This window comes from Chlorocebus sabaeus, chromosome 22 (genome assembly GCF_047675955.1).
Source record: "Chlorocebus sabaeus isolate Y175 chromosome 22, mChlSab1.0.hap1, whole genome shotgun sequence".
NCBI lineage: Eukaryota > Metazoa > Chordata > Mammalia > Primates > Cercopithecidae > Chlorocebus > Chlorocebus sabaeus.
In genome coordinates this window covers 97,839,929-97,867,046 of record NC_132925.1, presented here as the reverse complement: position 1 = coordinate 97,867,046, position 27,118 = coordinate 97,839,929, and the positions used below count along the sequence as shown (strand labels likewise).

General features: G+C 46.1%; 1 protein-coding gene and 1 long non-coding RNA gene across 3 annotated transcripts in view; one reads left to right on the top strand and one right to left on the bottom strand.

Annotated features, from left to right (window-relative positions):
- Nucleotides 1-3,142: 3,142 nt before the first annotated feature.
- Nucleotides 3,143-4,392, bottom strand: LOC119625732 (uncharacterized). Its single transcript, XR_012090515.1, has 2 exons — nt 4,273-4,392; nt 3,143-3,806 (listed from the first exon to the last, which is right to left on the bottom strand). It is a non-coding gene; the product is annotated as an uncharacterized lncRNA (long non-coding RNA).
- Nucleotides 4,393-4,518: 126 nt separating this feature from the next.
- The window catches only part of TRAK1 (trafficking kinesin protein 1), a 211,307-nt gene continuing 188,707 nt past the window's right edge, over nt 4,519-27,118 (top strand). The window contains exon 1 of one of the 2 annotated variants that reach the window (XM_038004113.2): nt 4,519-4,958. The gene's annotated coding sequence lies outside the window, so the exon portion shown is untranslated. Of the gene's footprint in view, nt 4,959-5,062; nt 5,450-27,118 lie in introns of those variants that run through there. The other variant, XM_073010311.1, reaches the window with a different exon arrangement.

Sequence of the window (27,118 nt, the reverse complement as noted above, 5' to 3'; positions counted from 1 at the left end):
GGAGTGAGTGTAGACTGCAGTTTCCTAGAATCCAAGTATAGAAGCTGTTTCAAGAAGAAAGATGACAGGCCGGGCGCAGTGGCTCAAGCCTGTAATCCCAGCACTTTGGGAGGCCGAGACGGGCGGATCACGAGGTCAAGAGATCGAGACCATCCTGGTTAACACGGTGAAACCCCGTCTCCACTAAAAAATACAAAAAACTAGCCGGGCGTGATGGCGGGCGCCTGTAGTCCCAGCTACTCGGGAGGCTGAGGCAGGAGAATTGCTTGAACCCAGGAGGTGGAGGTTGCAGTGAACCAAGATCGCACCACTACACTCCAGCCTGGGCAATAGAGAAATTTTCTATTTTTAGTAGAAACGCGGTTTCACCGTGTTGGCCAGGCTGGTCTTCAACAGAAGTTGAAGTGATCCACCTCAAGTGATCTGCCTGCCTTGGCCTCCCAAAATGCTGGGATTACAGGCATGAGCCACCGCACCCAGACATCACTCTTTCTGTATCTATTGACTGGGCATCTATGAGTCAGGCACTGTTGTTGGTGTTGGGACTGCAGCCGTGAATAAAGCTGGTGACAGGTGTCTTTTATGTATGTCCCATGTTGTATCTGAGTTCACTTTTTTTGCTTAGCATCTACTTTTTTTTTTTTTTTTTTTTTGAGACAGAGTCTTGCTATGTTGCCCAGGCTGCAGTGCCATGGTTTAGTTATAGGTCACTGCAGTCTTGAGTTCAGGGGTTCATGCAATCCTCCCGCTTCAGTCTCTTGAGTAACTGGAACTACAGGCAAATACCTTCATACCTTCATAGCCAATTTTTAAATTTTTCTTTTGTAGAGATGGGGTCTTGCCATGGTGCCTAAGCTGGCCTTGAACTCCTAGGCTCAAGCGATCCACCCACCTTGGCCTCCCAAAATGCTGAGATTACAGGTGTGAGCCACCACTCCTGGCCTCGGCATCAAGTTGACCAATGGGAGATAGGAACCGGTGGCTAAATATTTCCTCTGTCTTACATTCTGTGCAGTTCCTTAGGCGGCCTCAGTGGGACTAAGCTCCAGTTGTTTACAGAAATTTTATATCCTTGGATAGGCTTTCTTTCCTTCCTGTTTCATTCTTTCTGGTCTCAATTTCTTTTTCTACCATATCCTATGGGATCATTTCCCAAAAGAAAGTATCCGCCCATGAGTCCTTCTCCAGTGCTGCTTTTGGGGGGCACCCCAGCTAATATAGCTAGCCTTTTAATTGCTTTTGTTGGGTCACTTTCAACATTTCCACCTTGGGTCCCTGGATGCATTTTGGGTTCCTAATGGATAGGGATCAGATATTCTATTTTGTATTTTCCCACAGTTACTAACGAGGGCCTGGCAAATACAAGTAAACATAGATTAATTTCAATTTGATTCAACGAAAGAAAAGAATACAGTGGCTATCTGTGGCTCAAGGGGAGCCAGTTGCCTCTGTTGCAGCTACTTCTGCCTGATGCTGGATAAAGGGAGGACTTGCCAGGGCAATTACTGTTTTCCTTTGTTGTATCCATCCTGCTTCCCTCCCAGGTTCCTGTTCCACTGACTTCCAGCAGCAGCAGGTCAGCAGCTGCTCCAAGTAGCTCATCAGCTCAGTCAGGCCCAGAAATGGGGCTGTCACTGGGGCCCCGCCTGCCATCTGCTTCCTCCAAGCTGGGAGTAGGAGAGGAAAACTGGTCTCTACTCCTCAGGGGCAGAATCCACATGCCTGTCATCTGGCACTACAGAACAAGTCAGGGACTCCAAAGAATGAATGACTTCAAAATTCTTTACCAGCCTTAACTGAATCTCGTAGATATAGGGAGTGACAGACAGCTGGTAAAGGTGCAAAGAAAGTAGAACATATTTGGCAGACAAGCACTAGTTACGGGTCTACCGCTAATTTGATGCTCCTGTGGACATGCACGACTTTTCTGCCCACAGTTTCCAGAAAATAAGTAGGTTGGACTAGATGATCTCAAAGAACCCCCAGCTCTAGGATTCTTAAATTACAGAACTGGAAGGAATCTGATCTGTCAGTTATACTTCAAATAGTCTAATGTTTTTTTTTCTTGAAAGCCTTCACTGTTGGCAACAGCACCATGTCTATTCTAGATCCACTATAAGAGCTCCAGCATATCTGCTCTGGCAGGCTCCCAGATGGGCATGCCCATTTACATACAGGTTTTTTTGTAATTAAAAATGATTTCTTTTGTAATTAACAATTGTATTAAGATAATGGTAGATTCACATTCAGTTCTAAGAAATAATATATTTGGGCCAGGCACAGTGGCTCACACCTGTAATCCCAGCACTTTGGGAGGCTGGGGCAGGTGGATCACCTGAGGTCAGGAGCTCAAGACCAGCCTGACCAACATGGTGAAACCCCATGCCTACTAAAAATGCAAAAATTAGCCAAGCATGGTGGTGTGCGCCTGTAATCCCAGCTACTCGGGAGGCTGGGGCAGGAGAATTGCCTGAACCTGGGAGGCAGAGAACCGAGATTGCACCATTGCACTCCAGGCTGGGCAACAAGAGCAAAATTCTGTCTTGGAAAAAAAAAAAAAATACACACACACACACACACACACACACACACACACACACACGGCCTAATTTCCCCCAATGACATTTGCAAATGCTTAATATGATATCATAACTAGAATACTGACGTTGATACAATTTACCTATCTTATTCAGATTTTCCCAGTTTTACTTGTACTCATTTGTGTGTGTGTGTTAAGTTCTAGATAATTTTATCACTGTACTACCATATTCAAGATGTTTAACAGTTCCAAAGTCACAAGGATCCCTTGTGTTGCCCTTTTATATCATACCTGCCTTCTTCCCACCTTACTTCATCCCCTAACTTGATGGATTTTCCAAATCCTTTTATTTGAAAATAAGTTCAAACTTACAGAAATGTTCAAGTACACCCTATATGTAGATTCACTGATAATATGCAGCTTACCTTTATTGCCCACTCAGCTTTATCATTTTTTCCTATCAAGATTTTTTTTCCCCTGAATAATTTGAAGGTAGGCTGCATACATTATGACCTTTACCCTTTCAAGATACTTCAGTGTGTATTTCCTAAGAATTAGATATTCTTGTACATAATTATAGTAGAAGTTATCAACATCGGTACATTTAACATTGATCCAATACTTTAATCTCTTACATGGATTCTGATTTTGTCAGCTGGAATGTCCGTGATGTATTTCCCCTCCTCTAGCACAGGATGAAGTCTAGGATCAGGCATGGCATTTAGTTGCCCTGACTCTTTTGCACCTTTTAATCTGGAACATTTCCCAAGCTTTCTTTTGATTTTAATGACATTGACATTTTTGAATAATACAGACCCTTCCTCTTTTTAATAGATGTTCCTCATTCTGGGTTTGTCTGATGTTTCATCATCATGATTCAGGCTATGCATTGTCCCCAGGAATACTGCATAGCTGATGTGGACATGATATCCATCTGCTTCTCGTGATGCAAATTTTGATCACCTGGTTAAGATGCTATCTGCCTGCCTCTTTGTATAGTTACTATTTCCGCTCTTGCTACTAACAGATCTAAACCATCTATGGGGAGACACATCAACCCAGACAAATATCTGTCAGCCAGTAACAGCCCCCTAGAGTAAGCATCCATGGATAATTCTTGCCTGAGCCAATCTTCACTATACACTTGATGATCTCTTCAAGTCGTCTATGCCAGTATGAGAAATCAGGTTTTGTAGGGTTTAGTTTCCTTACACCTTTGGTTCTGGTCTGAGTTTTCTTCAAGTCCTCCCAATGTCCTCTATGACCCCTGGGTAAAAAAGAAGAAGTAGACTCAGTAGCCTCAAATGGAAATGAGATCATATGGGTTGTTCCCCGTTAAACCGTCCACAAGTGATTTGCATAACAGAATGGCTTGTAAGCTCTTACTTCCTCGATCGGTTCCTGATGCCCCCTCTGCTGTCCACCACACCCCCGCCTGTCACCCTTTGGTGGCATCTTACTCCAAACGCCAGTTCCAATCCCCTCCAGCCTTCTCCCCGTCCCCGGCTCCATCCTCTCTCCATTTAAGCCTAAGGGCAGCTTTGCTAGAAGACAGCCCGCCCTGCAGGAACAGAACGCCTGGACTTCCACTGTGTTCACCACAATCAGCGCCCCGGGCCGCGGGGGTCCTCATCCTTCCCTTAGACCGACTCTGGAAGGACCCCGAGAAGTGCTAGAAGAAAATAAGCGCTCGAGGAGGGGTGTGATCAGTTTTTCCGGATCCAGGTCTTTACCGGATACTTCTCTGTGCCCCACGGCGTGGGTAAAAGTGCAGGGGCGGCCACGGGCGAGGAAGGCGGGGCGCGGCTCCCGACGACTAGGACATGGCCGGCGGGAATCCTGGAGGGCGGCCCGCAGGTGGCGGCGCGGGGCGGCGGGCGGGGCTGGGAAGGGGGAGGGCTCGGCGCGCGTCGGGCGGTGACGGCAGCGCGAAGGGGAGGTGCGAGCCGCCCGCTCGCCGGGGAGCCATGGCGAGAGGCCGCGCCGCGGCGCCCGCATCAGTGCCCGCGTCCGCAGCAGCGCCCCTGCCCGCCGCCCCGGGGCCCACCCGGCCGCCGCCCCCGCGCGCCCCGAGCCTTTGACGCCCGAGCGCCTCGAGCGAGGCGTCCCCCGGCGCGGGGCCGCGCGCGGGAGAGCCCGAGTGCAGCCTTAGCGTCCCCGAGAGTCTTGAACGCCCCGACGACCCCCGCGTCTCCGAACCCCGGACTCCGAGCCCAGGAGCGCCAGGGCGGCAGGCGGGCAGCAGGAGGCGGCGGCGCCGGAGCGGAGCCACCGCGGGTGCCCCCGTGCCGCCCGGCCGGCTGCAGCGGAGGGAACCGGAGCAGCCGGGGCCGGGCCGAGAACGACACGGAGGAAGCCCCCACCGAGGCCCCCGGGGACCGCGCCTGCTGCCGGGTTGCGCTCCGCGCCCCTCTTGCGGGTAAGCTAGGGTTCCGCTCACCCGCGCCCCCTGCGCCTCGGGCCCGGGGGATGGGGAAGGACACGGGTGTTCCGGGAGTGTCCGCTTGAGATAGTGGCGGCGGGAGAGGCCGGGCGCCGGGACCCTGCGGGGACAGCCCTCCTAATGCACCGGCCGCACCTGCAGGAGGACCTCGGAGCCCGGAAAAGTGCCCCTAGGGCATCGTGTCGGCCACGCCGCGTGGCCTGGATTCCGCGCTCCGGCACTCCGAGGTGACAGTGAGGCGACCTTCAAAGAGCCTGGAGCTGAGCCAGGCCAGAGCGCGGGCAGCACCCCTATTCCCACTCACCCGCAAAACTTGAAGAAAATGACATCATCTGAGCGTGTCAGAGAGCAGAAAGATGCCTTTTAGAGCCCTCCTTTGCATCCTCAGAGTTAACAAGTTTACTCTGTCACTTTCTTGACTTGATTTTTAAAGTTCTTTTCTAGTCTCCAAGGTCAGCCTCTTGCAGGTAAAAACAAATACAATGAACTGTATCGTTTCTTCTTTTGTAAAGTTGTGTTTCAGGAAAGATGTTAAAAGTTGACCCGCTCTTGAGGCTGACGCTGGGTGCCCCCTCCCCGTTAAGCTTCCCTGTTTTAGAAACCTTGGCTGCACTTGTTCAGACACTGAAATTAGCGTCCGCTTTGAGAGCCTTCAAAGTATTCGTCGTTGGACCGCTGGTATATATATATATTTTCTGATATGCTTCACTATAACTTTATTTGCTTCAAATGTGTAAACGTTGTCAATACTATCTGTGAGTGTGTATTGGGGACTGGTAATCTTTTCTGGAGGGTCTTTTGTTTATCTGGAAGCGGAGTGGAGGTTACCATAGGGAAACAGTCTAGTTCCAGGGTCCTTTCCAATTTCCAACTACAAGAGCAGCAAAGAGGAAGGTGCTCAGACTGAGCTCTGATTAGCCCTGGAGCCAGTCTGCACTGGGGAGGGTCTCCCCAGATTGAGTGAAGGGACATCGGGCTGGGAGCTTGACTGGTAGGTTTGGAGAGTTGGACCTGGAGTGACAGATGGCGCCTTCCCTTTTGTCTCTCGGTTTGGAATGGTCATACTCGGTTGCTCTTTGATCTTTGACCTCAGCTTTGTCGCAGAGGTTCCCAGGCCAGTGTAGTCTAAGCCAGCTGGAGAGCTGAGCCGGCCCGGGGGATGCTGAATCGGGTTAAAGCCCTTGTCTCAGGGCTGCGAGTTTGGCAACAGTTGGGTTTCAGCTTGGCCCCAGCACCAGCCGTTTCCTGTTTGATGCCCCAGGGACCAGTTTCCCATCCCCAGTGCTCCGTTGAGGGTGTCTCCACTCTGGCTGTGTTGCTTCTCCTTCTCTTTGGTCTTGGAGTGGGAAACTTGGACTGAAATTCCAACTCCTCTCTCTTTATTGGCTGTGTGACCTTACTTAACCTCTCTGTCCTGCTCTTCCCCTCTCTGGGAGACAATGTTTTAAATGGAAGTGTCTGTCTGTAAAAGTTTGACTGAATAACATGGGAGAGTTTTCAGGTCTCATTCCAACATGATTGGGTGCGTAATTTGGTAACCTTTTTGAGCCCCAACAGGGATAATAAAGCATATAATAGTAATTGTTGTTTTATAGGTTTATCACGAGGGTTAAATCAGGTAATATAGAAGAGCTTTGGGCTGGGCGTGGTGACTCACGCGTGTATTCCCAGCACTTTGGGCAGCTGAGGCAGGTGGATCACTTAAGGTCAGGAGTTCGAGACCAGCCAGGCCAACATGGTGAAACCCCGTCTCTACTAAAAATACAAAAATTAGCTGGGCGTGATGATGGTCACCTGTAATCCCAGCTACTCAGGAGGGTGAGGCAGGAGAATAGCTTGAATCTGGGAGGCAGAGGTTTCATTGAGCCAAGATCGCGTCACTGCACTTCAGCCAGGGCGACAGAGCAAGACCCTATCTCAAAAACAAAAACAAAAAACATAAAAATAAAAGGGCTTTCCAAATAATAGAGCACTATTCACATTGAATGGAGTTCTTAAACTTTCACTTTCCAAATTAACAACACCTTAAGTTTTGCTGTCTTAAGTGGACTTTGTTCCTGTCATTGCATTCTATTGCATTCTTTTTTTTTTTTTTTTTTTTTTTTTTTTTATTCTTTGAGACGGAGTGTTGCTCTGTCACCCAGGCTAGAGTGCAGTGGTGCGATCTTGGCTCACTGTGGCCTCCACCTCCCCGGTTCAAGCGATTCTCTAGCCTCAGCCTCCCGAGTAGCTGGGATTACAGGCACCTGCCACCACGCCCAGCTAATTTTTGTATTTTTAGTAGAGATGGGGTTTCACCATGTTGGCCAGGCTGGTCTCAAAACTCTTGGCCTCGAGGGATCTGCTGGCCATGACCTCCCAAAGTGCTGGGATTACAGGCGCGAGCCACCACTTCCGGTCCCTGTCGTTGCATTCTGAGTCCCTACCTCTGACCTTGTATATAGTAGGCCTCTGTAATTGTTTGATGATTCTTGAATTAACCATCTGGGTTCCCCATCTTGACTTCGTGCTCCCAAGGTAGAAAACAGACCTTGGGCATTCTCCTCTTCATCAGCTGTCGGAGTTTTTGTAGATGTGATTGTTCTGTTGTACCATATAGCCCATAGGAGAGCCAAGGAGAGTAAGCAGATAAGTGGCCAGTTTTTCTACAAGGGACAGTTCTTTTTTTACCCTTTGGGGCTTAAGTAAGAAAGGCATTGGAGGGCGAACAGTCATTTAAACTCACTGAGGGTTGCAGATTTTCAGTAAAGCCTTTTGTGCATGCCAGAGTTTAACACTGTATGGTTGGGAAGTTTGATAAACTTGAAAATAAAGTTACCATGGAAAAATGGACTCTGATCACCGGCTGTGGTGGCTCACGCCTGTAATTCTAGCACTTTGGGAGGCCTAGGCAGGTGGATTGCCTGAGCTCAGGAGTTCAAGACCAGCCTGGGCAACACGATGAAGCCCTGTCTCTACTAAAATACAAAAAATTAGCCAGGCATGGCGGCATGTGTCTGTAATCCCAGCTACATGGGAGGCTGAGGCAGGAGAATTGCTCGAACCTGGGAGGTGGAGGTTGCAGTGGGTCGAGATTGCGCCATTGCACTCCAGCCTGGGTGACAGAGTGAGACTCTGTCTCAAAAACAAAACAACAAAAAAAGAGAAAATGGACTCTGATTTATTTAACTCATCTATATTTGGCATGCACTGTGATTTTTGTAGGGGAAGACAAGAGGATGCTGTTTTTAAAAGATGGAGATAGAACCCAAGGGCTTATGTGGGCTCTTAGGTTTTATTTTATTCTTGGATAGAGATACACTGTTGTTAGACAGAGATACACTGTTGAATGAATGGGTCTTCTGGCTTCTCACCTCCTTTCCCCCCCTTTTTTTCAAACAAATATTCCCTATTCTGACTTGTCTTCTTAGATGTATCTAAATGGAGGCCACTTGCAGTGTTGAAAAGTGCAAAGTTTTAGTGAAGAGACAGTAAATAATTACATATGCATAAAACTGGATGTCTCCTGAGTTACTTAGAATACCAATGATGTTTAGCTGCTTAAAGGCTTTGATAGGCATTTTATGAAAGGCTGTGTGGTATTATTCATTATAGTGAGAAATTTATTTAATAATTATTGTTAATAGCGCACCTGAGGTGGAACAGGGTGGAATGGGGTGGGAGGGGAGCTCTTGAAATCCTTGTTTGGACTTCTTCTTTTGTTTTCAAAATTTATTATTTTTACTTTACAGTACTGTACTGTTCCTTTCAGAGCAGGGCTAACTCATAGGCAGTGTGCCTATAGATAGCCTGTTTGGACTTCCTTAAACTTTTTTTTTTAAAATACAGACAGGTTCTTGCTATGTAACAGGTGTGAAGCTGGGAATAGCCCTTCCTAGAATGCTGAGGTGGGAGGATCACTTGAGCCCAGGAGTTCGAGACCAGCCTGGGCAACATAGTGAGACCTCGTGGTTACAAAAAAAAAAAAAAAAAAAAGGAAAAGAAAAAAAAAAGAAAAAATTAGCCAGGTGTGGTGATGTGCACCTGTAGTTCCAGCTACTAGGGAGGCTGCGGTGGGAGAATCTTGAGCCCAGGAGGTTGAGGCTGCAGTGAGCCATTATTGCACCATTGTACTCTAGCCTAGGTGACAGAGTGAGACCCCACCAAAAAAAAAAAAAAAAAAAAAATTGCTGTCTGAGTCAAAAAGTGCTCTTAAGGAAAATGTACCTTGTTTTCCCTGAGGTTCTGGGGACTCCCCAGCATAAGCACATGTGCCCCAGTTTGGGAATCGTGGAGCTGGATTATTTCTAGGGTCCCTTCTAGTTCCAGGACATTCAGAAGCAGAGGATAATCTATCTAGAGGAAATGGATTTTGTACTAACATCGACAAGGATGCTCCATCACAGTATAAGTTATCCACATTTGAATGTGAAATAAGACCATGCTGTGGGTACTCAGGTGACTTTAAAAATCTTTTTTTTTTCTTTTAAGAAGTAGGTGAAAATAACTGAACTTGTGGACTAAGTGGCTTGACATTTTCTGAAAAGTATCTCTTTAGCATACTATTCAGAGCACTTACTGCATTCCTCCTTAATGACTAGAATTAGTTACTAGATAATATGATTATGTTGATTAAAATATGTCACTGTCTACTAATTTATGTCAATACAGATGAACTATTATTAAATCCTATCTTCCATTACATAGATGCAGGTTGATTTATGTCACTTAAAAAAATGCATATTAATGGCCGAGCATGGTGGCTCATGCCTATAATCCCAACACTTTGGGAAGCTGAAGTGGGTGGATCGCGAGGTCAGGAGATCAAGACCATCCTGGTCAACATGGTGAAACCCCATCTCTATTAAAAATACAAAAATTAGCCAGGCATGGTGGCGGACGCCTGTAATCCCAGCTACTCGGGAGGCTGAGGAAGGAGAATCACTTGAACCCTGGAAGGGGAGGTTGCATTGAGCCAAGATTGCACCACTGCACTCCAGACTGGCAACAGAGTATTAAAAAAAGAAAGAAAGAAAGAAAGAAAAAAGCATATTATTTAGAATAGGGATATAGGATCTCACTTTTTTTGTCTCTCTCCAGGATTACAGAGATAAAACATTTATGCCTATGGAGAACCATGGGATTTTAGAAGTTGTCCATCAGTTCCTCTGGTTGTTTTGGTACAATAAAAAAATTCTTTTTTTAGGGATAGAATCTCTGTTTGTTGCCTGGGCTGAAGTGCAGTGGCATGATCATAGCTCACTGTAACCTTGAACTCCTGGACTCAAGCCATCTTCCTGCTTTGGCTTCCCGAGTAGCATGCGTGCTGCCACACCTGGCTGATTTTCTTTTCTTTTCTTAAATTTTTTTGTAAAGATGAGGTCTTGCTATGTTGCCCAGGCTGCCTTAACCTCAAGCGATCTTTCTGCCTGGCCTCCCAAAATACGGGGATTACAAGCATGAGCCACTGTACCTGGCCAGGCAGTTCTTTAACATAAACAACATGTGCTGTGGGTCTGGATTTTTTTAATGCTAACATTCTGTAAGCTCTCAGTTTTTAAGTTTTGCAAAATGTGGAACAGATATGAGACAACCTACTCTAGATACACAGCCTCTAGTGTAGGCTGCCTCCTTTTCTTATAGGTTTCTATCAAATAATTTCCAGCTTCAGATTTGAGATGTGACCAAAGATAAAATGTCTCCCTATAATGTTAGAAGTGGTTTGGCTTCATCTGTATTATTGAGTAAGGAATTTGGACCTTGGGGAGCAGGTAAACAATGAGAGCAGAAACTACCCTTGAATTTATGTTTGTCTGAGGACCATTGGGAAATAGTTCTTGGAGAGTGGGGAAGACACTCCAGAAGAATTGATTGTCCTCAGCGTGATGAGAAAGTCATGAATGAATGAGAGCTCCAGAAGAATTGATTGTCCTCCAGAAGAATTGATTGTCCTCAGTGTGATGAGAAAGTCAGGGAGAGAGTGACTGAAGACAGCTCAGCTGTTCATGGCAAAGGGACTGATGGTCCAGATTTATGGTGGAACCAGGTGGCCCTGTTCTGGCTGGAGAACAGCAGTGGGAAGAGGACAGTGCTCATGAGAGGGAGATCCTGTCTGTCTCGGTTTCTGCCTGACTTTTGGTTGCTGCTGTGTTCTGGGCAACAAATATTTTATATCATGTTGCATTACCATCTAAGGTTGACAAGTTAACTAGAACCTTTAATTTCTTACACATTGAACCTTTAATTATCTTAGCTCCATTAATTTTACTTACATATACCACTTGTACTGCCAGTAACTCCTTGGAGATAACCACTCTTGTGACCACTATTACCATAGGATGATTGTGCCTCTTTTGGACTTCATGTAAATGGAGTCATATAGTGTGTACTTTTGTGTCTGGTCTTGCTCAACGTTTTGTCTGCAGTGTTCATCTGTTTGTTGCATGTACTAGTGCTTCATTCCTTTTTAGTGTGGAATAGGATTCCATTTTATGGTTATATCATGATTTGTTCATGCATTTATCTGTTGATGGACATTTGGTTTTTTTCCAGTGGGGACTATCATGGATAAAACTGCTATGAACTAAGTATATAAGTACTCGTTTCTATCGGGGATATGCTCAGGAGTAGATCATTGGGTCATAAGACATATGTTCGGCTTTAGTAAAAGTTAAGTTTTCCAAGTGTTCATTCTTCTTTGGATTTGGTATATGAGACTTCCGGAAGAACAAGGGTAACTCAGTAAAACAGTATGCTACATCTTGTGATTCTGAATACAGGGCCCCCACAGTAAACTTGGTTTGCCTGTTGGACTTCCAGTTAGGGAGTTTGGTAATCTGATATCTTAAGAGATCTAGCAAGACAGTTATAGCATCAAGGAGCAGTTTTTATTTAGTGGGAGATCCAGAGGTGTGGACCTTGCCTGCACTGCAGAATTTCAAACCTGGGAAGAAAATTGGAGGTTTACTTAAACTAACGGGACAGATTCTTGTCATGTTACGAAGTTGGAATTGGCAAGCTTTATACTGGAGAATTAAAAATGCAAAACAAACAAAAAACCAAACCTATGATTCAGGAATAGCATTATAATGATTTAGAGGAAAGGTGGGGAGGAAGAAAATGAGCAATTTGTTATGTGTATGACTCACTGGTGTTGTATCTCTGAGTGTTACATTTGGGCGCAGCATTTCCCAGACAATTGGTTTACTGGCTTTCGTAGTGGAGAATAAAAGAGTGTCACCTAGACAGTGAGCATTTCATTTCAACCTTTGCATCTAGAATATGTTTTAAATAAAATGCAGAATACTATGGGAATTGTACAGTTGTACAATTGATTTATGTACCTGAGTGGGATGTAGCTTTGTTTTCATTCATTAGTTAAAAAGTAAAAACCTTCAGATTTAACAGTGTAGATACAATGCAGCACACCATTGATGTGTTTGAAGCCATGTCTTTTTTTTCCGTGTAAGGTTGGTGCTTAGGTGTGTGGAACCCAGCGACTCCTGTTTGACAGGCAGCTTTGGAATCATTACCTTTTATGATAACTTCATACAGTTATTATTTGTTTGAAATGGAGTCTTGCTCTGTTGCCCAGGCTGAAGTGCAGTGGCACGATCTTGGCTCACTGCAGCTTCCGTATCCCAGGTTCAAGCAGTTCTTCTGCCTCAGCCTCCTAAGTAGCTGGGATTACAGGCGTGTGCCACTACACCTGGCTAAGTTTTGTATTTTTAGTAGAGGCAGAGTTTCACCATGTTGGCCAGGCTGTTCTTGAACTCCTGACGTCAGGTTATCCACCCACCTTGGCCTCACAAAATGCTGGGATTACAAGTGTGAGCCACCGTGCCTGGCCCTCATACAGTTATTAAGAGGATTATGTTAACTTATACATATGTTTGGCTGAGAGGAAGCATTTGTGTTAGCCATAATTATTGTTTTTACTGAACTCTTTATGATCCATTCATCCAAAAATAGTTTGGAGCAGGTATTCTGTACCACACCTCAAGGGTGGGGTGTGCGCTGGACTTCATCTTTATGACAGTAACAGGAATAGCCCCCATGGCCTAAAGCATTGATGTGAGCTATGGTTTTTGCTCACTTGACAACTGCCTTCCCTGCTTTGACTTTGAGGAGAAAGGGTTAATTTTGCAGTGGTCCCAAGGCATTAGAAGAATCCCTTTGGATCTGAATATCAAGACATTCCAAAGATCTCTTGTGGGAGAGACATAGTTTGGTGTTATATATTTGGGAAAACATCTTTCTATTTGAGAAGACAAGCAGATTGTTATTATTACAGCAGCGGATAAAAGGTGTGACAGGCAAATCACTGGCAAAATAGACTAAAATGTTGACTGGTGCAGTAGATGTTTTATACTGTATTTGAAAGATAGGAAAGTAGGAAAGTAGTTAGTCTTGTTAAATTACTGACCGAGTGTAGCAGCTCACGCCTGTAATGCCAGCACTTTGGGAGGCCAGGGCGGGTGGATTGCTTGAGCCCAGGATTTAGAGACCAGCCTGGGCAATATGGTGAAACCCTATCTCTACAAAAAGTACTAAAATTAGCTGGGCATGGTGGTGTGCCCCAGTAGTCCCAGCTATCCGGGAAGTTGAAACAGAAGGATCGCTTGAGCCCGGGAGGCAGAGGTTGCAGTGAGCCATGATTACACCATTGCACTCTGGCCTAGGCAACGGAAGGAGACCCTGTCAGAAAAAAAAAAACAAAACTTTAGTACAAGATGAATGTTTTCACAACAATTGAGTGTTAACTTGCAAAACTTTTAGCTGGGCTAAGTCTCTTGATGTTATAGTAGAAGTGATACTCATAGAAAGGAATAAAGAAAATAAATATTGCTGGCTGGGCGCGGTGGCTCATGCCTGTAATCCCAGCACTTTGGGAGGCTGAGGTGGGCAGATCATGAGGTCAGGAGATTTGAGACCATCCTGGCTAACACGGTGAAACCCCGACTCCACTAAAAAGACAAAAAATTAGCCGGGCATGGTTGCGGGCGCCTGTAGTCCCAGCTACTCGGGAGGCTGAGGCAGAAGAATGGGTGAATCCAGGAGGCGGAGCTTGCAGTGAGCCGAGATTGTGCCACTGCACTCCAGCCTGGGCGACAGAGTGAGACTGCATCTCAAAAAAAAAAAAATGTAACAAACCTGCACGTTGTGCACATGTACCCTAGAACTTAAAGTATAATAAAAATAAACATAAAAAAAAAAAAAGAAAATATTCCTGGGAGTTTGGCTATCTTATAATCCAGTTTTTGTTCTTTACAGTGTACTGAATTCTCTGTTTGGCAGAAGGCAGCATGGCAGATTGATCATCACAAGCAAGTTTGAGAATTTCCCTCACAAATTCAAGTTGCATCCACATTTGGTCACTAGGGTGGAAAGGGAAGCAGTTTGTAGATTTTCCAAAGAGAAGACCCATGGCAGGGTTGGGTGGCATTAGGAGTGCTGGCTGGCTTTACCTTGGTAAACGCGTCCTAGACCAGTATGTGATCCTAGGTCTTATCTTACCTCCATGATGACTGAGACCCAGATGGAAGCTCTGGCTGTGCTGAAGGTGAGAGAGGGTGGGGGGTTAGTGAGTGGTAGTGTGGGTGGATGTTTAGGAGGTAAGCCTTGCTTGTTGAAGAGAGGGTGGTAGGGTAAGGGGGGAGCAGAGTGAAGGATAAGGCTGAGGTTCCCGAGTTGGACTACCATTAATCAGTTGTTCCAGTGGGAAGGACTTGGAGGGTCTTGTTTTGAATGTGCGGAGTTTGATGTGCTTGTGAGGTTTGTTTTTTTTTGAGATGGAATCTTGCTCTGTCACCCAGGCTGGAGTGCAGTGGCACAATCTCAGCTCATTGCAACTTCTATCTCCCGGGTTCAGGCAATTCTCCTGTCTCAGCCTCTCAAGTATCTGGGGATGACAGGTGACCGCCACCACGCCTGGCTAATTTTTGTATTTTTAGTAGGGAGGGGGTTTTGTCATGTTGGCCAGGCTGGTCTCGAATTCCTGACCTCAGGTGATTCGCCCACCTTGGCTCCCCAAAGTGCTGGGATTATAGGTGTGAGCCACCGTGACCGGCCACTCCTGAGATTTCTAAGTGGAGATGTTTAGGGCAGTGGGACATCTGGGCCTGACACTTCGAAGAGGGATAGGAGTTTGAGGCAAGGGTTTGGGGACCATTCTTGTGTAGACAGTAGCGATATCCATGTGTAGGAGAACTCACAGAGGGGTAGTGACTAGAGATTGGGAGAAGACCAGAAGTGCTGTGGGAGGGAGTGTTCTTTTGGTGAAGAGTAGGGTTCACAGGGTCACTCTGCTGTGAGAGGCCAAGTGAGATAAAAGCTAAAATGTCTTTTGGGGTTGTTTATACATAGTAGGTATGCAGATATTTCTAGTTGTATCATTTGTTTCTTTTTCAGAAGAGATGCTGGCTTAGCCTTGTAGACATCGCAGTTGTATAAAAGTATTTATGATAGTCCTTAAAATACCGTAATTATCTTTGAAGTTTTGTAATTTTGCTGCGTTTAACTTATGGCAGCAATAGCATTGGTATTTTAAACCAAAACAGAACACTGTCAAAGGTTACACAACTTATTCGTGATACTAACAAGATATAAAGCACCATGTTTTTGTGTGTAACTATTTAACAGCAGATGAAGTTAATGATTGCCCACTTTCAGCTAATCATATGATTGCTATTGAAATAAATACTTGCTAGACAGGGATAGAATCTAGTAATTTGTTAGCTTCAGTACTTCATGCTTGCATACACACCCATGCTATTGTGTTACCTACCAAGCCTGAGTTTTGAAATGTGGCGTTCTTAGTCTTTTTCTGGTGAATAAACCCCATGTGTCTTACCGTAGCCATTTGACTCTTCCTGGCTGTCAGGATGTGTTGCCCTGGGCTGAAAGTGAGAGATCCCAGATTTTTCAGCTTCTTTTCCGATTGCTGTGGATACCACATCAGTGCCAACATGAGTCCCCTCTTGTTACTTTCTGCTAGGCTTCCCCTTAGAAGCTGAAATTCTTTTTCTTCTTGATGCTAAGGTGCAGTTTCTTAAAATGCTAGAGAGCTTTTAAAAGTATATTGTGATGGGAATTAGTTTCAAAAGATTATACCAGAGGGGGTTAAAACTTCCCAACCTTGTAAAAACCTCACTTCTTTGTTTACATCCTCCCTACCCCCCTTTCTGCTGTGCTTGGTTTCCTGCTAGCAATATGCCTTGGACAGTCTTCCTGTCAGGCGTAACTTCCCAGATGAGGGCTCCTGGAGGCGCCTGTACCTTGGACCTGGCAACGAGGCACGCTGGGGCACGCTGGCCTTTTGTTGTGGTGTAGAAAGTTTTTCATTTGGAATTCCATTTTAAAAATAGATATAGTGTGATTTTTATCTTCTTACATTAGTTTTGATAAGTTGTGTATTTTAAGGGCTTTATCCACTTTAAGCTGCTGAGTTAATTGGCCCAATTATTACTCTTTCAATGTCCATAAGATCTGTAGTGATGTCCCCATCTTTTATTTCTCGTATTTGCCTTTCATGTTAAGAATGTGTCTGTTCAAAGGGAGAGGGAAAGGAAAAAAGAAGAATGTGTGTGTTCAAAGGAACTGCTGGAACAGAGTAACTTAGCTCAAGAAAATGGGAGGGGGTGGTTTCTGGAAGGGGAGAATGAACGCAGTGGAGGAAATAAAGCATGAATGTGGGGGAGGGCGGGGGCGAGGACTGCTTCTCTTGCTGGCTGCCTTCTCTCTCTGGAGAAGCTGCTGGAGAAGGAGCAGTCACGTGGGTGGTGAGCTCATTAGGCTGGGGACACCAGCTGTGCTATTATTAGGGCTTTTAAAGTCCGTGGCAGATGTTCTTAGGCGGAGTTCCAGCCTTGTTCACTTCCCACATATGGCATGATACAGTACACAGAAAAAAGAGGGACTCTTTAACAAATAGCTTTTCCATGAAGCACATCACGATTTTTTTTCCGGTGAACTTTTTTCTTTTCTTTCTTCCTGTGTCTCTGTTTCTCTCTCTGCTGTTTGTTCTTTCTCTCTCTTCTTTCTCCCTTTCTTTGTCTTTCTCCCTTTGTCTCTTTCTTGCTCTCCTCTTTCTATTTTTCTGTATTCTCATTCTCCCTGTCTCTCACTCCATCCCTCCCTTCATACCTCCTTCTTTTATCCTTTGAGGCCCTTTTTATTTAATCCTTTGTGGAACTAGAAGAGGACTCAGAGGCACATGAAGAAAGTTTGCCAATTTTAGATTAAAAGTGAGCCTTAGCATTGCATGGAAGGTATAAGAAATGTGGGTAAGTCTCAGGGTGATCATATACTAGAGATTTTTTTTGACAAGAGCCTGTTTTGAATTGTGTGGTTAGCTTGCTGTCCTCTTCACTCTTCTGGCACAGTGCTTGTTTTTGTACAGGACCACTTTTACCCCAATTGACTGATAAGCTAGCCAGGGCACTGATTATTTTTACATACCAATTTGTGTGTTGTTTGTTTGGCTAATCACTTCTTCTGCAGCTGTTGTCCTGGGTCTCAGTGATCAAGTGATCAAAGAGATCAGTGATCCAGTGATCTATCTTTTTTTTTCTTTTTCTTTTCTTTGAGACAGAGTCTAACTGTGTTGCCCAGGCTGGAGTGCAGTGGTGTGATCTCAGCTCACTGCAACCTCTGCCTCCCAAGTTCAAGCGATTCTCCTGCCTCAGCCTCCCGAGTTGCTGGGACTACAGGCACGTGCCACCACGCCCGGCTAATTTTTGTATTTTTAGTAGAGATGGAGTTTCACCATGTTGGCCAGGCTAGTCTCGAACTCCCGACCTCAGGTGATCTGCCTGCCTTGGCCTCCCAAAGTGCTGGGATTACAGGTGTGAGCCACCGCTCCTGGCCAGTGATCAACTTTTGTCAGTAAGCTTCCACGTGTAGACCCTCTGTCTCCCCTCATGTTTATAGTAACCCATGTCTTGGCTTGGAGTTACAGGGTATACTCATTATCAAATTTACTTAAATAACTGCTCTGGTAGACTGACTTTCTATAGGAAATGGGCCCTTATGTGAATATAACCTCAATGTATACTCTTCAGTAAAATAGAATGGTGCAACCTTCATTATAGATGTTTCCTACTATTTCTTTCAAATTTCTGCTATTTTGATATATTTACACTAATTTTATAGCTAAGCACAAAATTAATTACCTCATCATATTTTTATTTCAAAAAAATGAGATAATATGTGCATACATTAGTGGCATATCTTACTCTAATAATGGCCACAGCTGTCAGAAGTACATTTTTAGAAAAGCTTTTATAATCCAGGCATTTTTCTTCAAAATAAAGTAAATATATCTATTTTAGAAAAGTACTTTTGTATTTTAAACATTTAGTTGTAGAAAATATTTTTTAAAAAACCCCAAACCTAAACTATACAGTGAGGCCAGTATGAGAATAGAGGTACTGATATGGGTAACTAATTATTTATTAATATGTTTATTTCCTTGCAAATTCAGAGACTGGGAAAGAAAACCAGGAACAACCATTTTTCATTTCTCTAATTTTATGTTAAGGGGAATCATCAAGTAGGAAGCCTTTTCTCTCAATGGCAGACTCTGTTGTTGTTGTTGTTTTTTTTTTGAGATGGAGTTTTGCTCTCGTTGCCCAGGTTGGAGTGCAGTGGTACGATCTCGGCTCACTGTAACCTCTGCCTCCCGAGTTCAAGCAAGTCTCCTGCCTTAGCCTCCTGAGTAGCTGGGATTATAGGTGCCTGCTATCACGCCCAGCTGATTTTTTGTATTTTTAGTAGAGAAGGGGTTTCGTCATGTTGGCCAGGCTGGTCTCGAACTCCTGACCTCAGTTGATCCACCTGCCTCAGCCTCCCAAAGTGCTGGGATTACAGGGGTGAGCCACCGCCCCCGGCCACAGCCTCTGTTCTTACAAACTAGCCGATGCAGGTGCTGGAACACCAGGCGGTGGGCCGCGTGTTTACATGCTGCTCCCACTCAGTTGCTGAGTGGTTTATGTTTATTCCAGAAATATATGGTTTGCTCTGATTTCACAGGTCTTCAGCAGGTAAGAATCACCTTTGATTAGAGTCAGGGGATTCCTGGCAGAACGGGGAGCTGGAGACCCACTTAGATCAATGATTGCTAAGTGTGAGCTGTGTGGTTTCCCTAGGCCAGGCGTTGAGTTATGACAGGAAATGAGACAGTCCCGGTCTGGGGGCAGACCAAAGAGACCCAATGTAGTAATAGATGTAGGATATGATACCAGGTAGTGACTAGGGGAGAGAATGAGGTGGCAGCAGACATGTCTTTAGGGAGGTTATAGGTGAGCAGAGATTGACTAGGGATTGAGCCATGGGAACATATGGAGGAAAAGCTTCCCAGGCAGAGCAAACAGCAAGTGCAGAGGCCTTGGTGAGAAGGCCAGTGTGGCTGCAGTGCAGGGGCCCCTGGGGAAAGTGGACGGGGATGAAGCCAGGAGATAGTCAGGGGAGGGCTGCATCCACTGGCCTGCTGGCTGCTGTAAGGAGTGTATTTTAATCTGCATATAATTGGGAACTACTGGAGGATTCTGAATATGGAGGAAGCTGCAGGGGAGTGACAAGAATTGATTGATTTTTAGATTATTTATTTATGAGACGGTATATTATTAGTCTGTTCTCACGTGGCTATAAAGAAATACCTGAGATTGGGTAATTTATAAAGAAAAGAGGTTTGATTGGCTCATGGTTCTGCAGGCTGCACAGGAAGCATGATGTTGGCATCTACTTGGCTTCTGGGGAGGCCTCAGGAAACTTACAATCATGGTGGAAGGCAAGGGGGGAGCCAGCACTTCACTTGGCTGGAGTGGGAGGAAGAGAAAAGGTAGAGGTGCTACACACTTTTAAACAATACCAAGGGGGATGGTGTTAAACCATAAGAAACCACCCCCATGATCCCATCACCTCCCACCAGGCCCCACTTCCAGCATTGGGGATTACAATTCACATGAGATTTGGGTGGGGACAGAGATCCAAAGCATATCACAGTGTCTTGCTGTGTCACCCAGGCTGGCATGCAGTAGTGCAGTCTCAGCTCATGGGAGCATCAACCTCCTGGGCTCAAGTGATCCTCCCACCTCAGCCCTTCCCACAGCTGGGACTGCAGGTGCGTGCCACCGTGCCTGGCTAATTTTGTTTGTTTTTTGGTAGATATGGGGTCTCACTATGTTGCCCAGGCTAGTCTTGAACTCCTGGGCTCAAGCCATCCTCCCTCCTTGTCTTCCCTAAGTGCTGGGATTACAGGTATGAGCCAAAGTGCCCAGCCTGATAGACTTTTTCTTTTCTTTTTTTTTTTTTTGTTTTGAGATAGAGTCTCACTCTGTTGGCCAGGCTGGAGTGCTGTGGTGTGATCTTAGCTCACTGCAACCTCTGCCTCTCCGGTTCAAGTGATTCTCATGTTTCAGCCTCCTTAGTAGCTGGGATTACAGGTGCGCACCACCATGCCTGGCAATTTTTTGTATTTTTAGTAGAGATGAGGTTTGCCATGTTGGCCAGGCTGGTCTCAAACTCCTGGCCTCAAGTGATCCACCCGCCTCGGCCTCCCAAAGTGCTGTGATTACAGGTGTAAGCCACTGCAACTGGCCCTGATTGATTTTTTAAATGAAACCACAGCTGCTGCGTGGAGAGCCAGAGTAGGGGAGGCAGGATTGGAAGCAGGGATGGTAGAGAGGGTTTTCACTGGGATAGGTGGAAAGAGGAGGATGGTAGAAGGTGGCATTTCAAGGGAGTGGAAGGATGTGATGTGCTCTGAGGGATAGAGGGATAGAGGGACAGGAGGAGCCAGGGGAGAGAAGAGGCGAGGGTGATGCTGAGATCTCACAGACATCTAAATTGAATTTTTAAAGTCAGAAAACATTTACATAATTTTAAAATCCTGGGGTTAAAAATTATTGTTGGCTGGGTGTGGTGGTTCACACCTATAATCCCAGCACTTTGGGAGGCTGAGACAGGAGGATAGCTTGATGCCAGAAGTTCCAGACCAGCATGGGCAACATTGGGAGACTGAGGTGGTAGGATCCCTTTTGAGTCCAGGAGCGCAAGGCAGCAGTGAGCTGTGATCTCACCGCTGTACTCCAGCCTGTGAGACAAAGCGAGACCCTGTCTCTAAAAAAAAAAAAAAAAATTTGTGTGTGTGTGTGTGTGTGTGTGTATATATATGGCCGGGCGTGGTAACTCACGTCTGTAATCCCAGCACTTTGGGAGGCCGAGGTGGGTGGATCACTTGAGGTCAGGAGTTCAAGACCAGCCTGCCCAACATGATGAAACCCCATCACTACTAAAAATACAAAGATGGGCCGGGCTTGGTGACGTGTGCCTGTAATCCCAGTTACTTGGGAGGCTGAGGCAGGAGAATTGCTTGAACCTGGGAGATGGAAGTTGCATTAAGCCAAGATTGCACCAGTGCACTGCAGCCTGGGTGACAGAGGGAGACTCCATCTCAAAAAAAAGAAGAAAATATATATATGTAACTTGGTCAGGCAGTTAGGGACTGCTTGGGTTAAAGTTTTGCCCTTTAACTAGGTGGAAGCATCTTCATCTCAAGCTAGAAGTAGTGGATGAAGAAGAATGAGAATGTTCTGTTCTTTTGTAGCTGAGAAATTACTTTAATCGGCAGAAGTAAGAAGGCAAACCTCAAACTTCATCCCAAATCAATGAGCATGGTGTAACTATTGAACAGAGTACAAAGAGAAAAAGGAACGATGTGTTCAGAGCACAGTGTCAGTGATACTTAGTGATTGTTAACCTCAGCTATTTGCATTTTTTTTTTTTTTTTTTTTTTGAGACGGAGTCTTGCTCTGTCACCCAGCCTGGAGTGCAGTGGCGTGATCTTGGGTTACTGCAACCTCCGCCTCCTGGATTCAAGCAGTTCACCTGCCTCAGCCTCCCAAGTAGCTGGGATTACAGGCATGTGCCACCATGACCGGCTAACTTTTTTTGATTTTTAGTAGAGATGGGGTTTCACCATATTGGCCAGGCTGGTCTTGAACTCCTGACCTTGTGATCCACCTGCCTTGACCTCCCAAAGTGCTGGGATTACAGGCGTGAGCCTCCAGCCTGGCCTTGAATTTTCAAAATTGAAAGTTTTCTGAAGATTCTTGACTGGGCATGGTGGCTCATGCCTATAATCCCAGCACTTCGGGAGGCTGAGGCAGGAGGATAGCTTGATAGCAACATAGCGAGACCCCCATCTCTACAAAAAATAAAAAGTTAGCCAGGCATGGTGGTGTGCGCCTGTAGTCCTAGCTACTCTGGAGGCTGAGGGAGGAGAATCACTTGAGCCCAGGAGTTTGAGGTTACAGTGAGCCATGACTGTGCTACTGCCTTCCAGCTCAGGGGACAGAGCAAGACCTTGTCTCAAAAAAATAGTTTTCTGAATATTCTTCAGGTGATTTGATAACACTTCCTCAGTGTATGTGTTGTAAAATTTGCTTAGGCTGTGTCTGGATGCAGTGCCTCATTTGAATTTTACTGTTTTAAGAATGATCCTTTTTAGAGTGGGTCTATCTGAGGCGCGTTTCTAGTTTCCTCACGACATGGATAATAACATGCCCCCAGAGTAAAGATCAGAATTTCAGAGACCAGGGAGAGTATAAAAAGATTAAACAGCTGATCCAAGGCTCATCATTATCACTCTTGCTCACCTCAACAATCTGAGATTAGTTCCCTCCCTGCAAAGCTGCTGGCCCTGAGCACAGCATGGATTGGGGAGGGGAGGGAGAAGGGAGGGGGGTGAAGTCTGAATTCTTCCCCGTCTTCTGAAAAGTGAGGGGAATAAGCTCCTTCACCCTCAGGCCTGGAGAGACTGAGTCAGGAATACTTAGCAGGTTTCCTTTTTAAGTGTGTGCTGATGCTTCAAGTGGGTAAGTGGCTGAGGTTATCAGTAGAGACTCTAGAAGGTGCAGTTCTCTTGGAATCTGAAGTATTTGAGGACAGAAAATCATGCTGCTTTCTGGTGGAGTATGGTAAGAAGAATCAACACGGAGAGTTGGGCTTGTTTGGGGGTTGCAGTGAGTGAGGCATGCCTGGTTAATGCAGAATGTGCTGTTCCTTCTCAGGCGGTGGCTGCAAGATTTCTTTCCTTTCCTCTGCGCGGTGCAGCGAGGCTGCCCATTGTCCCGTGTTGTTCGTAGCCAGGCGCGTCTTGCCAAGTACTGTGGGAAGCCCCACAATTTTGCTCAAATACACCCAGAGTGGGTCAACCCAAAAAAAAAAAAAACATCTTTGCAACCACCAGCCTCTTCTCAGGCTTTTCCACTATGTCTAATTGACATTCAAATAAATAAATATCAAACAAATCAAGAGCCACATGAATATCATTGGCTATCTTGTGTATTAATATTGGCAACAAGACTATTCTCATATCTTGTATGTCCTCAGCATTTTTTTTTGCTCTAAGTCTGTGGCAGCAAACATTTTGTAACCCCATAAAACAAGTGTGGTAGGCTGCTTTTCTCCTTATAATGAAACTTCGTTGTCATTGGAATTAAAACACTGGCTGCCAGGCATAGCGGTGCATGCCCATACTGAGTAGTAGTAGTGCCAGCTACTCAGAGGCTGAGGTCGGAGGATCTCTTGAGCCTGAGAGCTCAAGGCTGCAATGAGCCATGATTGCGCACTCCAGCGTGGACAACAGAGTGAGACCTACTCTCGAAACAAAACAAACCAAACCACTGACTGGCTTGTTTGGAAATGTGGGAAGGAATTTTTCCTGTGGAGTTATGATCAAGTCAGCTTTTTTAGAAATATAAATTCTAGGCCAGTGTTTCCTTAAGAACCAATATTTCGATGTGTTTGTCCTAGAAGTATTAGCACGTTACATTCCCAGTGCTTTTTAATGGGCTCTGGGTAATTACGGCGGCCTCCCATCTCAGCCAGTACAGTAAGCCATTCAGGAGGACAGCCGGTGCTTATTACCCAGCAGCCTGGCAGTCTCTGACCCCTCCTCCTTGGAAATGGTGTGAGGCGCAATTAGAGAGCTCTGGTGTGGGGATAAGGGATTGCTGGGGCATAAATAATGCAATCTATCCTGTCTCTCTGTGAATGTGGTGGGGCGGAGTGGCTTTGGTGTTTGGAAGCCTGAACCTCCAATTCTGGATTCAGCATGTTTAAGATCTGTGATCTTGGCATCCTGGGTAATGTAGTGAGACCTCATCTCTACAAAAAAATTTAAAATTAGCCAGGCCTGGTGGTACATGCCTGGTGGTACAGCTATTGAAGGATTGAGGCAGGAGGATCACTTGACCCCAGGAATTTGAGGCTGCAGTGAGCTGTGACTGGGCCACTGCATTCTAGCCCAAGCAACAGAGCAAGACCCTGTCTCAGTCAATCAATCAGTCAATCAATCAATCATCTGTGATTTGGGGCAAGTCTTTAGCCTGTGAGCCACAGTTTTTCCATCTGTAGAAGACAGTGTAGTGTGGTTGTGGGGATTAGATGAGTCAGTATATGTAAAGTTCTGCCTTGCTCTTGCTTGTTGACGGCATATAAGATGCATTTGGTGAAGGAGATCTCTGCGCTTCATTCCTTTGGGACAGGTGGTGTGTTGATATTTTCTCTTTTTCCTCCCTCTACTCCCATACTCTTTGCCTCATTCCTTGAAGACTGGGGGATTTGGCTCAAGATCATCTTCCCCTGACATACCACTGCATCATTCTGGGTTCCGATGACTCACTTAATGTCTTGATCCATCTCCTGTCCAGTGGTGGCTTCTCCACCGTGCTTCACCCACTGCCCAGTTCATAGCCTGGACTGTGTCGTCTCCTGGAGTTACCTGTTCACCTGAAATCCTGAGTACAGTCACCTTGTTCTCTGAATGCCAGTCCTCCCATCCCTCTGTACACATTCCTTGCCCCATCCAGGTTCTTGGATTTTCTCCTACCCTCCATTCTTTCATCAGTGAGCACCCATTGTCCTTCCTTTGTGTAGCTGGCAGGACTCTGCCCCTGCCTTCTGAGAGCTGCTGGAGAAATCACATAGTCACCTACCAATCCAGCATGGTGACCCTGTAAACCAGCATCGGCTGGGTCATAGGGTCCTTTTTAAAAAAATTTGAAACAGAGTCTCACTGTGTCACTCAGGCTGGAGTGCAGTGGCATGATCATGGCTCACTGCAGCCTTGACCTCCCTGGGCTCAGGTGATTCTCCCGCCTCAACCTCCTGAGTAGCTGGGACCACAGGCATGCACCACTACACCTGGCTAATTTTTGTATTTCTTATAGAGATGAGGTTTCTCCATGTTGTCCCAGCTGGTCTTAACTCCTGGGCTCAAGTGATCTGCCCACCTCAGTCTCCTGAAGGGCTGGGATTATAGACATGAGCTGTTGCATCTGGCTTCTTTTGTGTTTCCTTAGTCTTCTCTCTGCCTTTTGCCATGATTACTGTTCTAGACTTCCCTTGTCTTTCTCAAACACTGTACCTCATGCTTGCCCTTGGCCTTTAGAAGCTGTTCTTAACAGCGTGAGCAGGAGCCACCAGGTGTTGTCCCTCATGCCCAGCCCTATAAGGGCTGTTCTTCTGGTCTGCCTCCTGTTAGGTGAAGGAGGGGCCCTCTTCCTACCAGCGCTAGTTGGTGCCACTGAGATAGATCCCATCCCTCCTCCTCAGGAGCAGTACTTGGTCCATTAGCCCATCTCTGTCTCTTCAGCGTCATCCTGCCTGTGGCCTCCGTCTCGCCATTCTGTAACATGCTCAGTTCTCTACCAGTTTTCTAGACCACATCCCCCGCAGCCATTGCTCTTCCCTCACTTCATTTCTGGTCTCACTAAAGTGTCTTCTTTCTCCTTTCCCTGACCCTCTTGCCATCAGACACCTGAGCCTGTTATTCCAGCACCAATAACCCAGTGAATATGGTGCTAAGTCCATAAAACACTTTCTAGTTCTGGCATTCTTTGACCTTTGACAGCATGGTCTATAATACCCTCATTCTTTCCTTCTTAAAATGCTATTTCCCTTGGCTTCTGGGAAGCTACGCCCTCTTGGCTTTCCTCCTACTTCTCCAACCAGCCCACCTTAATTTCCTTGTAGACTGCAGGCTCCTTTGCCTACATTCAACCTTTGAATGTTGGTGTCCTTAGGGTGTGTCCTGGTGCCTTACCTGGCACACTGCTCCTGGTGATCTTGCCAGGCCAGTGCCTTGGTTGCCATCACTACCCAAATCTTGGTCCAGACCTGTCTCCTGAGCTCTGGACCTGTTCATCCACCTGCCTGCTCGTTCCTCACCTCCATCGTAGCCTGTACAAATGCTGCCCGGCTGACCACCACTGCCATTACCTGCTCCCTGCCACCCCCAAAGAAAAGGATCTGCCTGTGAGCAGTGACATGGAGGGCACCGCTGTCCTCAGCTGCTCAGGCAGGAACCTTTTCCTGACACTCTCAGCTACTCAGGCAGGAACCTTTTCCTGACACTCTCTTTTTGCTCTAGCCCCTTCTGGTCAGTCACCTCCCAGATCTCCCTGATTGCCCTGTTGGGCTTGGCTGCTCTCATGTTTTCTCTACTCTGGTGTTAGGTGACCTTCCTAAAGTGCAAATCGAATCCCATCACTCCCCTGCTTAAAATAGTTCAGGAGTTCCCCGTGGGACAAAAGAGGCTGCTGCCTCTCCTCCCCTTGCTAAAGCCATTCGGAGCGTTTTCAGTTTTCTAATGGGCCGAGCGTCTCCCTTCTCCAGGACTTTGCTTCTGCAGTTACCTCTGCCTATACAGAGAACTCTGACCACCCCACCCCCTACCTGCTTCTCTGCACAGCCTGTTCTGGCAGCTCCAGCTTGTTCTGGCAGTCTAGGTATTTCCTGCTCACCTTTTAAGTCAGACCTACGGTTGGCGTGGGAAGCCTTCCCTAACCCCAAGGGACTCATCTGTATCAGCAGTTTTGACAGTGGCCTGGCACTGCTGATATTTTGGTCTGTGGCCCCTTGAAAGTAAAGGACATCTGTGAGAGGCTTCATTTGGACAGTGGGGGACACACAGATGGCTGACCTGGCATCTGGCACTTGACCCAAAGGGCAGTACTTGTCTGTGTGTTACAGGGGCCAGAGGTTGTTGAGATCATTGCTCCCCAAAAATTGTAGGTTCCATGAGGGCAGGGATTTTTGTTGGATTCATTTTCTGCTATATTCTTGGCACTAGCAATCCCTCATAGTAGTGC